The sequence below is a fragment of the Clavelina lepadiformis genome, chromosome 5 (assembly GCF_947623445.1).
Source record: "Clavelina lepadiformis chromosome 5, kaClaLepa1.1, whole genome shotgun sequence".
Lineage (NCBI taxonomy): Eukaryota > Metazoa > Chordata > Ascidiacea > Aplousobranchia > Clavelinidae > Clavelina > Clavelina lepadiformis.
In genome coordinates this window covers 8,367,901-8,377,715 of record NC_135244.1, presented here as the reverse complement: position 1 = coordinate 8,377,715, position 9,815 = coordinate 8,367,901, and positions in this window count along the sequence as shown.

The window sequence follows — 9,815 nt, the reverse complement described above, 5'->3', positions numbered from 1 at the left end:
ATAGTTAAACGGAAAAAGAAAATGTATGCCCTTTGCTGTTCCAATGGTTTTGAGAGAACCTACTGACCACATTAGCGATTGCTACTTTTGCACGACCCCCCCTCGGTTTGTAAAGGTTTGTCGAGAAAGAAGAAGCAAAGTATTCAATACACAAATATTCCATCAGAAATTCGTCCCTTACCGCATGGAGAATTACTTACTGTTCCTGAGGTACCTAAAGAATTCACGTTACGTTGAAACACTATCTTCCAAAGAACCACACCTTATAACTCAAAATGAATTGCACGATCTTATCCGGGTTTGGAACTACCAAAAGTTAAATCAGAAATTTAGACTTCAGCTCTAGACTACAGCAATGGAATCTTCTGGCAGAATCATCATCTTCGAAGACGGTAAATTTGATCAAGTGTTATTTGACAAAGAGAAAATTGCATGGGAAGCGTTTAAGTTGTTGGCCACAAAATTCTTGGGGAACAAAAGAGAGCTGACAACTACACGGAATTGGTGTAAATCTCATTAAAGCATCCAGATGCATGGGGTGCAATATATCACTGAAGATGCATTTTTTGGACTCGCACCTGGATTTTTTCCACCAAACTGTGGAGATGTTAGTGATTAGCATGGTGAGCGATTTCACCAATGCATATCTGCAATGCAATAGAGGTACCATTGAAAACAGAATCAATCAATGCTTGCTCACTTTTGCAAGATGATATGTAGGGATGCTCCATTAACCGTATACGAGTTCAGGCCAAAAGGAATATAACATATAAAATAGATTAGAAATTTATATTTGGAAAGTGGCAGTTATTTGTTGCATATGCTATGCTGAAATATAAACACATGCAATTATTACACTGTTTGTAGATTGTTACTGTTGTGTTCAATAAAGTGCACCAAGGCTTGCCATATATAGATCAACATACAAAAATGAAAAAAAATTTTATCTTTTAAACTAGAGCTAACCAGCAACTTTAACCGACATTTTTGGATTCAGCGTCCAAAAATACATAAGAATCAATTGTTTTCTTAACGGAAGCAAAAAATTTTTGAAAAATTGTTGACCAGTGTAATTAATAGTTAACCTCGTTAAACAGACATATAACTTCAGGTAGCTTATATCATCCACTTATGGTCATATTAATGGCAAGAACGTGGGCGACGTATTGCTACAAAGCAATTTGTTTCAAAGGAAAATACACAGTAATCAGTAATAACTAAGAAATGATCTCCTACCTGTGCTGGTATATAGGAAGTCTCGCGACTACTTTGATAAACCACTTTTAGTTAGGCTATAAGAAACATTACTATTGCAGTGCTAATGCTGAATATGACTGCATGAAATACTGCTAAATTTATCTTAACAACCATTTACCAAAGCTTGCATTAGCTTAATTTCTTACATCAAAGCATAATCGCACGGTTGCTCTACGCCTCCGCATTAATACTCTATTCTTTCAACGGATCGTATTTCATAGTTTCAGTCATATTAGTTTACACCGGACAATTTGATAGGAGCAATCTTTTCAGGAGTTGAAGTCGAAATTCTTTCATCATTGCAAATTGCAAAATAGCGTAACTATTTGTGTTGTTCCTTCTCTGTTTGTTTGGGCTATAGTTTTTAAGCACGTTGAATATCTTCAGGAAGCTATAGAGTTATACAGTAAAACCTCTGTAGCCAATTTAGATTTGAACGTTAACAAGATAGCCTCCATTAAGCACAACAAGAAGTGAAATACGGGAGATGTGTATGCGGGTTCAGTTCCAGTGTTGCGCCCCAGGCACCGGGCGAAACCTGAAGGGTTCACATCCTAATAAGACAAGCGAAGGAAATGAATAGACTACGGACATTTGGAGAAAGTATGCTACAACTACAATTACATCGTATTCGCTTTTACGTATTCAAACCGCAAATAAGCAATGCTTTATATTTGCCGAACTTAACGTTGTTACCTCGCATTTCTCTGTAAGGCACTTACGCAATTGCGAAAATAATGATGTCTAATATTATTGCCGTGTGATAAGAAAAAGCATATTTCCATTCGATCGTTTCGCTTACGAAGACAGAAAAAGATACCATATCAGCACTACAGAATAATATATAGTTGTTAACGTAACCAACCAGGTGGCACGAAATAAAATCCACCCACAATAGGACCATAGTAAATCTGAAGTAGGACATTCGAATTCGGTTATTTAGTTGCATAGACTTTCGTACGATTCAAACTTTATTCAATTTCAGGGAAATATGAGCTTACAGTCAGTCAAAAAATAATTTTTTGTGTCGAAAAATACCAGCAAATATAGAAAAAGTATATAAGCAGCTTCTTGCCTGTATGTGACAACGTCGTGTAGAGATAGTTTAAAACAATGTGTTTTTGCATACATGGGTGTTATATGACATGAACTGGGAGTGGACCGATCATATAAAAAAGTGGATGATAACAACTCTAAAGCATGGAATTTTATCAGGTTAAAAAACCATGCTCAAAGATATAGTTTTTGCATGTCATCAAGTATTCTTCTGTGACAATGATCTGGATTAAACATGAGCGAGAAAACGTAACGCGTCGCGTTGGTAACGCGATATTGTCAACTTCTTATTCTGTAGTTTTGTTTAAGTTCGTTGAACCAGCCTTGTGATAGTCTGTTTATACACAAATCTTAGGGCAATAATAAGTGCTGTTCCGGTAAACCAGTTTTTATACACATTATAATGGCCAACGAAACGATACGAGGCAACGAAAACGTCAAAATATTTTTCATAGCTTAACAACGTAAAGTAAATTTATATGTGATCAAACAGTAAGCTCTTGATAAGTCTGATATCTCAGAAAGCGAGCGATACATTAGAATATTTGCACCAAGTGTACTCTGTGCAAGACCATAAACTTATTTAAAACTTTTAAGAAAACAATTGGACCGTAATGGATTACCAGTTTTGAAAGTAACGTTGAAGGAAAAATTCTAAGTATATGTATCACGCGCTTAAATGAGAATTCCATTTGTATTTTGCTTATATACAGGTTGTTTTAAGCATTTCACAGGTTCCAGCTTCGCACATATCTGTTTCAATTGCTTCGTAACGGAAAAAATTTGAGTTGTGGCGTTATATCCCAAACGGGTATTTATCTTTCTTTAGCCCCCAGTTTAGGCAACTTTAACTATATAGGTATCATGATACCTCTTTTTTCAAAACGCACTGATGCCATAATAATACCAACTACGATACAGGTCTATATACTCTTTACCCCGGAGCGCATCATTATCATCAAAGTACAGGTAAGCCGTTAGTTTTTGAATTATGTGTAGAAAAACGTTTATATTTGTTGGTTCTTGTCAACTTTCAGTCTATCTGAAGTAGGGTGTACTAAGGGAAGAGATTAACAAGTATATGCAAGAAAGCAGTCAGATGCTATTAACAGCACAAGTTGAAAAAAATGAGAAAAGAACGTCTTAAGCTAACGCATAATAAAATATATACGTACATTATACTTAGTACACAAGCATACACTACAGCATGCGGTTTAAAATTGTTTCGGTAACAAGGGTCAAAATTAAACGTGCAAAACGCCTTTATTTCAGTTAAAGCGGAAGTAGTCGAATGGTTAAATTGCCATATAGACAGAACGGCGATGGTGGTCCTCAATTGGTACTAGCAACATCGATGCAAAGAGTAGCTTTAATTAGTTGTTTTCATAAAATGTACTTTGGGGAACAAAAAAGACGCAATACTGTTGATCAGTAAAAACTTATTCCTTTGTATATGAGCTACTTCATTGCATTACTAATTATTTCAAGTAAATTTGAAACCTTGTTTGCTTGAAATTTGTCCATAGGTTAAACAACAAACAATCTTTAAGAAATAATCACCACAACGCTTCATTGATTTGGCCTACTCGTGTATCTTGTGGAATCCTAATCCTAATGTAATCTTGGAGGTGTTATCATTCTAAACGTGTAGACGAAATACCTAAGGTTTTAGCCAGAGTTAAATGTTCACAACTATGTTGATTAGTGACCGATTAGGCATATGTCGTTAAATGCAGTTTAACACTTAAAAATATTTAGAGCTAGAAATCCCAAAAAAATTGATGAGGCAAGTGCCTCATTTGTCTCAATGGAGCTACGTGCTAGATAGCCAATCATTTGTATTAACAACAGCCTTTGCTGCTAAGATGAATTTGTATAGTAGGTTATATATATATAACCGGGCTATACGGTTGCTGAGCGAGAAAACAATGGATCGCACTTAAACCATTAACCATTAGCAATGACACAATGCCGTCAGTCTTCTTATTCTAATATAGTCGATAGTGGCATCATACAATTCATAAACACTTCTTGAAAACAGAAACGTAATTATAACCTAAACAATATTATAATTTAAGATGACTGTAACGGATGTGATGATATTGCCCTTATTATTTACAAAATAATTGGTCATGTCACGTGACCCGGTGTTATATTTGTACCTCTGCTTGAAAAGCAGACGTAACAGAACCATTCACCGATTCAACCAGTCTAATCCTGTTTTAAGTTATTACTAACAGTGTTTTTTAAAACATTATTGATTTACTTTAACAAACTTTATTAACGAGAGTTTTGTCAAGAACTTATACGGAAGCGGTATAAGAGCGCATCAACCAACAACGTTGCATAGCAAAAGTAAAAATACTCCAGATACTTTGACAAGTAACAATATCTTCCACGTCTTACCTTTAGTTGAGCTAATTGGTTATAAATCAATTGGCACAATCCTACTAAGTTTTTTTATATCCTACGATAAACACGTCCAGCAGTTTTTATACTGATCAGTAGATACACAGTATAAGCAAAATACACCAGCAGGCCCATATAGCTAACTTGGGCCACGAGAGGAGATGTAGAGTATTGATCATAGCAACACGCCTACAATACAAACATTTTACAACATTACCTTTGAACTATACGCCGAAATTGTTTTCAACTCGTTCCAAGCTCCCCTACAACTCCTATTATATATACATAACGTATAGTTTCGGGTCTGTGCAGAAGACATCATGGTGAAAAGCGTCAACTTGGAAAACGTTTGGAATTTGACCCTATCCTTTGATGACAGTATATGCGAGGGAGACCAAAAGGCACAAAGCTTGTTTAGTTTGGGAGCAGGAATTTACACGATGAGTTAAGATGTAAGCCGGTGTTAATTATTTGCATGTTAATTAAGCTGTAATAGTTACGAGACGAATATAAACATTTTATTTCATCGCATATAGACAAATAACGTTTCTGATCGGTGTGCTAAGTGGTTAATGCTGGTGTATTAAGCTTCCAGGAAACTGTGTTTATTCATTTCCTGCCAGCGCATGAGTACATTTATATGCCGAAGTGGTTGTATGGCATAATGCACACTTTAAACGCAATTTTGAGCAGATGATAAGAAAACGTCTTCGTTTCTGAAAAATTCTCTCTCGTATCACTTTCCGCATCGGATGTCGACTCTTGTAATATGAGGTAGCGCAGTTGTGCTTTAAAGCATGCTTCCAACAACCCGGACGACGTTTCTGCACCTCAAGGCGTTTTGAACAGACCTGAAGCTGACAAACATCCAGCAAGCTAATAGAAAATAAAAATGAAGCTATCGTAAGTTTTTGAAATTTATCCGGTTTTAGTTAAATTTCAGTTAATTCTCTTTAAACGTATATTCAAGTAACAGCGTAACACAAAGCAACTTAAATTTATAACTAGGTTTTTTGCTTTATTCCTATAACAATAATGCGTTACAGCAATTATATAGTATACAGTATATGAATGACGGTACAGTATTTCAATAAAGACTGAATGCGAAGGTACATATTGTTCAACACTATTGCATAGAATAAGACATGTAAAGATGATTGTAAAAGAATATCACATTTCTTAAGCGGGTGAGCCAGTTGAGCGGGTTTATTTGCTAAGAAACTGTGGTAATTAAAGTTTGCCATAATTGCAATTGCAATTTGCACAGCAATTACCATAAAACGATCTCTAGAGCAAAATGAAAGTGTGTTGTTGAACTGTTGGTAATCGGCGTAATATATCTCACGGGATACTCGAAAAGTATAACAGTCACAATGTCAAACGCTACGATTCTAAACCATTTTATATATTTGCAATATATCTGCCTGAATTGGTCTCAATAGCGCTCTACTTAACCCGGTGCCATATTTTTCATGAATGGAATTACGCTATGGTGCGGAGAAAGGTTTGCTTTTAGGTTTTCTGTATTTACCGTAAGTTGTACTTAAATATTGATCAAAACTCCATGATACATACAGTGATATCGGAATTGATATCGAACTGACAATATAGGACACGACGCACTCATTTAGAAAAGTATATAAGAACAGTAAGTATAATAAAATATTAAAAGTTGGGGCGAATTTTACAAGCTTATAATCAGGATATTTGCTTTTCGTGGACGAAATTTTTGAACTAAAAATTTTATGAGAAGGCTGCTCACAATATATCTGTGCACAAATATTATGTAAATGGGTTCGTACCCAGATAAATTTGGCGTGAAAACCAAGCAAACGTGGGCGTCTCCTGAGGCCCACGCGCTTCATAATGCGTCAGAATCGTTCGGAAGGAAGTAGGAAGTCAGGTGACTGCTATGAACCAATGGGGGAGTATGGGCGTTGTATCATACCGAAACGTAACGGAAGAGCGCTTTAGAATTGCCTACTGCGTATTTCTTACCGCTTAGAACATATTTAGTTAATACCTATTATTTCTATCTTGCATTACCCAGGTATGTTGGCCTAAGGTGATTGGTAAACTGCTGTCTTGAGTGAGAAAATTGTGTTTTCAGTCTTACTTTAAAAATGAATAGGATTCAGACGCTTTAAATACTATAAATGGAAAACATCATATAATTTATATAACACTGTTTTTGCTTTTAATTTTACTTACCATTCAGTACGTATAAATTTAGTGTTGTTACAGAGACAAAATTGTTAGTCTCTATCTTTTTCACGAATACAGAAAAATGATTCTTTCAATACGATCACAGACGTCAAGGATATAGGTCATATCAAAGAAAACTTCTTGTATAAAGTCGAATAGCGCCGCTTGACGGTCATATTTACAAATTTATCTTACCGTTAATCAGCAAATTATACTGATTAAAAAATTTGCATAATACACTACGGTACATAGCGCAAATAATACTGAGATTCAACACACGTAGCAAACGGTTATAGAAGTGTTCCTAATAACAGCAACAACCGTCAAACAATTCTTCTACGAGCAACACTTTACAGACGAGTCGGCAAGTTTAGTGGTCGGTTTGAGCCATCTCCTGAAATGTCAGGTTGTATTAAGCTACATCAGGCAAAAGCCTACATTTATGTTGGTATACTTACACTTCTTAGCGTTTAATAAACTTTGGATTATAGTAAATAAAATGCGTATAGATCTGTTTTATATTGCCTTAATACAAATGTTTGCGCTAATTAATACTTGCAACCTTTTAAGTGGCCCTTTTCAACAAAGTCTGATGCTGAAACCGTTCTAAAACTCTCATTTGCTTTACGAACATTCATTTGCAAAATCCCACGCAACTCAGGCGCTTGTTAAAACCGGTAAATGACGAGGTAATCAAGGCCTATTGCGGATACGTCCGCTAAATCTTAGTAGTTATTAGGTGTACTTGCAATAATGGGCTTTTTATGTGCGACTTGCACGAACGAAAGTAAATCTTTAAAAGAGACACAAGATTACAAATTCATTACAGTATAGGTAAAATATTAGAGCGTGTTTACTTAAGACTAATCACAAGGCCTGTAAATATAAAGAACATTGAGATAAGAAACAAATCGGCACGTCTAATTCATCAGCAAAACCCTTCCGGTTATGTATAAATTAGCATACGTTTAACCAGTGCCCCAGAGCCCAGCTGTATGCATTCTTTGGAAACCACGTACAATACGTTATCTATCAACTGCTTCCTACCACATACCGCTATTGTTTTATGTAATAAAGTAACGCCAACGTCACCACGCACAGATCTGTTTTTCTTTACTAGCGCAACTTTTTTACGAGCACTTTTTATCAATAATGACTTAAGCAGACCAGTTTTATACGTATAGTGATGGATGTTAAATGTCACTTAACGATTGTAGATATTTGACAGCTTTCAACAAAGATGAAACAAATAACAAAGTGCTTTTGGTAAAAAAAACGTTTAGACCACATGTATAAGTGGCGAATGTATGAAAGTTTGAAAGTGTGCAAATCTGAAGAATAACTGGATCTTATGATAGATAAGTCAGCATGATACTAAAAGAAAATATGACTTTGTTCTTTGCTACAAATGGCACTGGTAGAATTCACTGTTGTGTACACCAGTAATTTGTCCAGTGCCATAATTAGCACAGAATTCTCTCAACGTCTACACACGGCATGTTTACGATCTGCAAATATGTTTTGAGCTATTCAGCTTTTGGTATATATTCATATATTCATTACTTTATTCATTTATTTCAGAGCGTTACCAGGGTTTTTGATACATCAGTATAGAACCAAAATTTTTGTGCGATATGTACTTGTTTTGAAATGTCGAAGGCAATACTGAGCGTCCGCTTTTTGTTTGCACGTTCAGAGTTTTAACTTTAGCTTTTGTTAATTTCACAATAAATGCATATCAGGAGATAGCCATATTGCCTACACGTATAATCACTTATAATGGAAATATAGATTTATAGTGAAACATAATCCACTGTCATAAGCTTTTGCATTGCTGTATTTTAAATTTACGATGGTTATTGCCAATTTTTTAAGTTACGGTAAGTTATTAATTTAGTAGATGGATAAAACGTCATTCCACGAGACCACGAGACATGAAGCTGATCATTTATTAAATCGTTACGTCACGAATCAGCAGTAGCATAAATTAATAAGAAGACTTCTTTTAACGTTCGAAACGGATTTACAAACTTGATTAATTATATCTTTTATTGGACGCGCGTACCATCTTAATGTACTTTGTGGAAGGGCAAAGCTGCCGCCAGTTTGAAACGCATCATAAGACTGTGGAGTAATCAGTTAAGAAAAAGGGAAAAGGTTTATAAAATGGTCCTCTTGTAGCCATCATTCTACACGCAGTAAAAGCGCTAACCTTAAAGGTCGTGTTTGGCAGGTGGACGATGACCATCAGCTGACCATGTGGTGAAAAGCGGTGAATGGCTGTACCGCGATCCTCATGGAAAGACAATCGACAATTACCGAGTACTTTTGTAGTCTACTGAAAGCCTCACGTGCGCTTTGTAGATATTAGAACAAGCAGCCTACAAAACGAAACTAGAATGAGGTATTGTATTGCTTATTAAACGAACGATCGAAAATAGTGTGACTGTCGTTGTCTAGTCTATGCCCAACCAGATATAGAGACACTGTTCATGTTAACCAGATTAGAGTGACAGACTAACGGTGCGTAAAGCAAAGCTGGAGTTTTTATGCATTCCAGAAGCATTTCTCTTCCAAAGAGATGACATAGTCGTGCCTCACAGCTACAAAAAAAACTTTCACTATCCCTTCTTTTATAAACAGTGTTGCGAATATGAGTTTCAAGTTATTACGAAAGTCACAACAGTGTTGCTTCGTTTGGTTTGGCACTTGCACATAATTGATACGGAAGGTGAATCAATCATGACAAAGTGCTAATCAAGGCGTTTCAAGCTATCTGCAACCAGTTTAGACCACTGAGGTAACCGTCGAAAGCTATCCTATCATTATATACGTATAAGTTACTGTATTTCTTAACATTCTAACTTGTTAGTGGTCACGTGGCAACT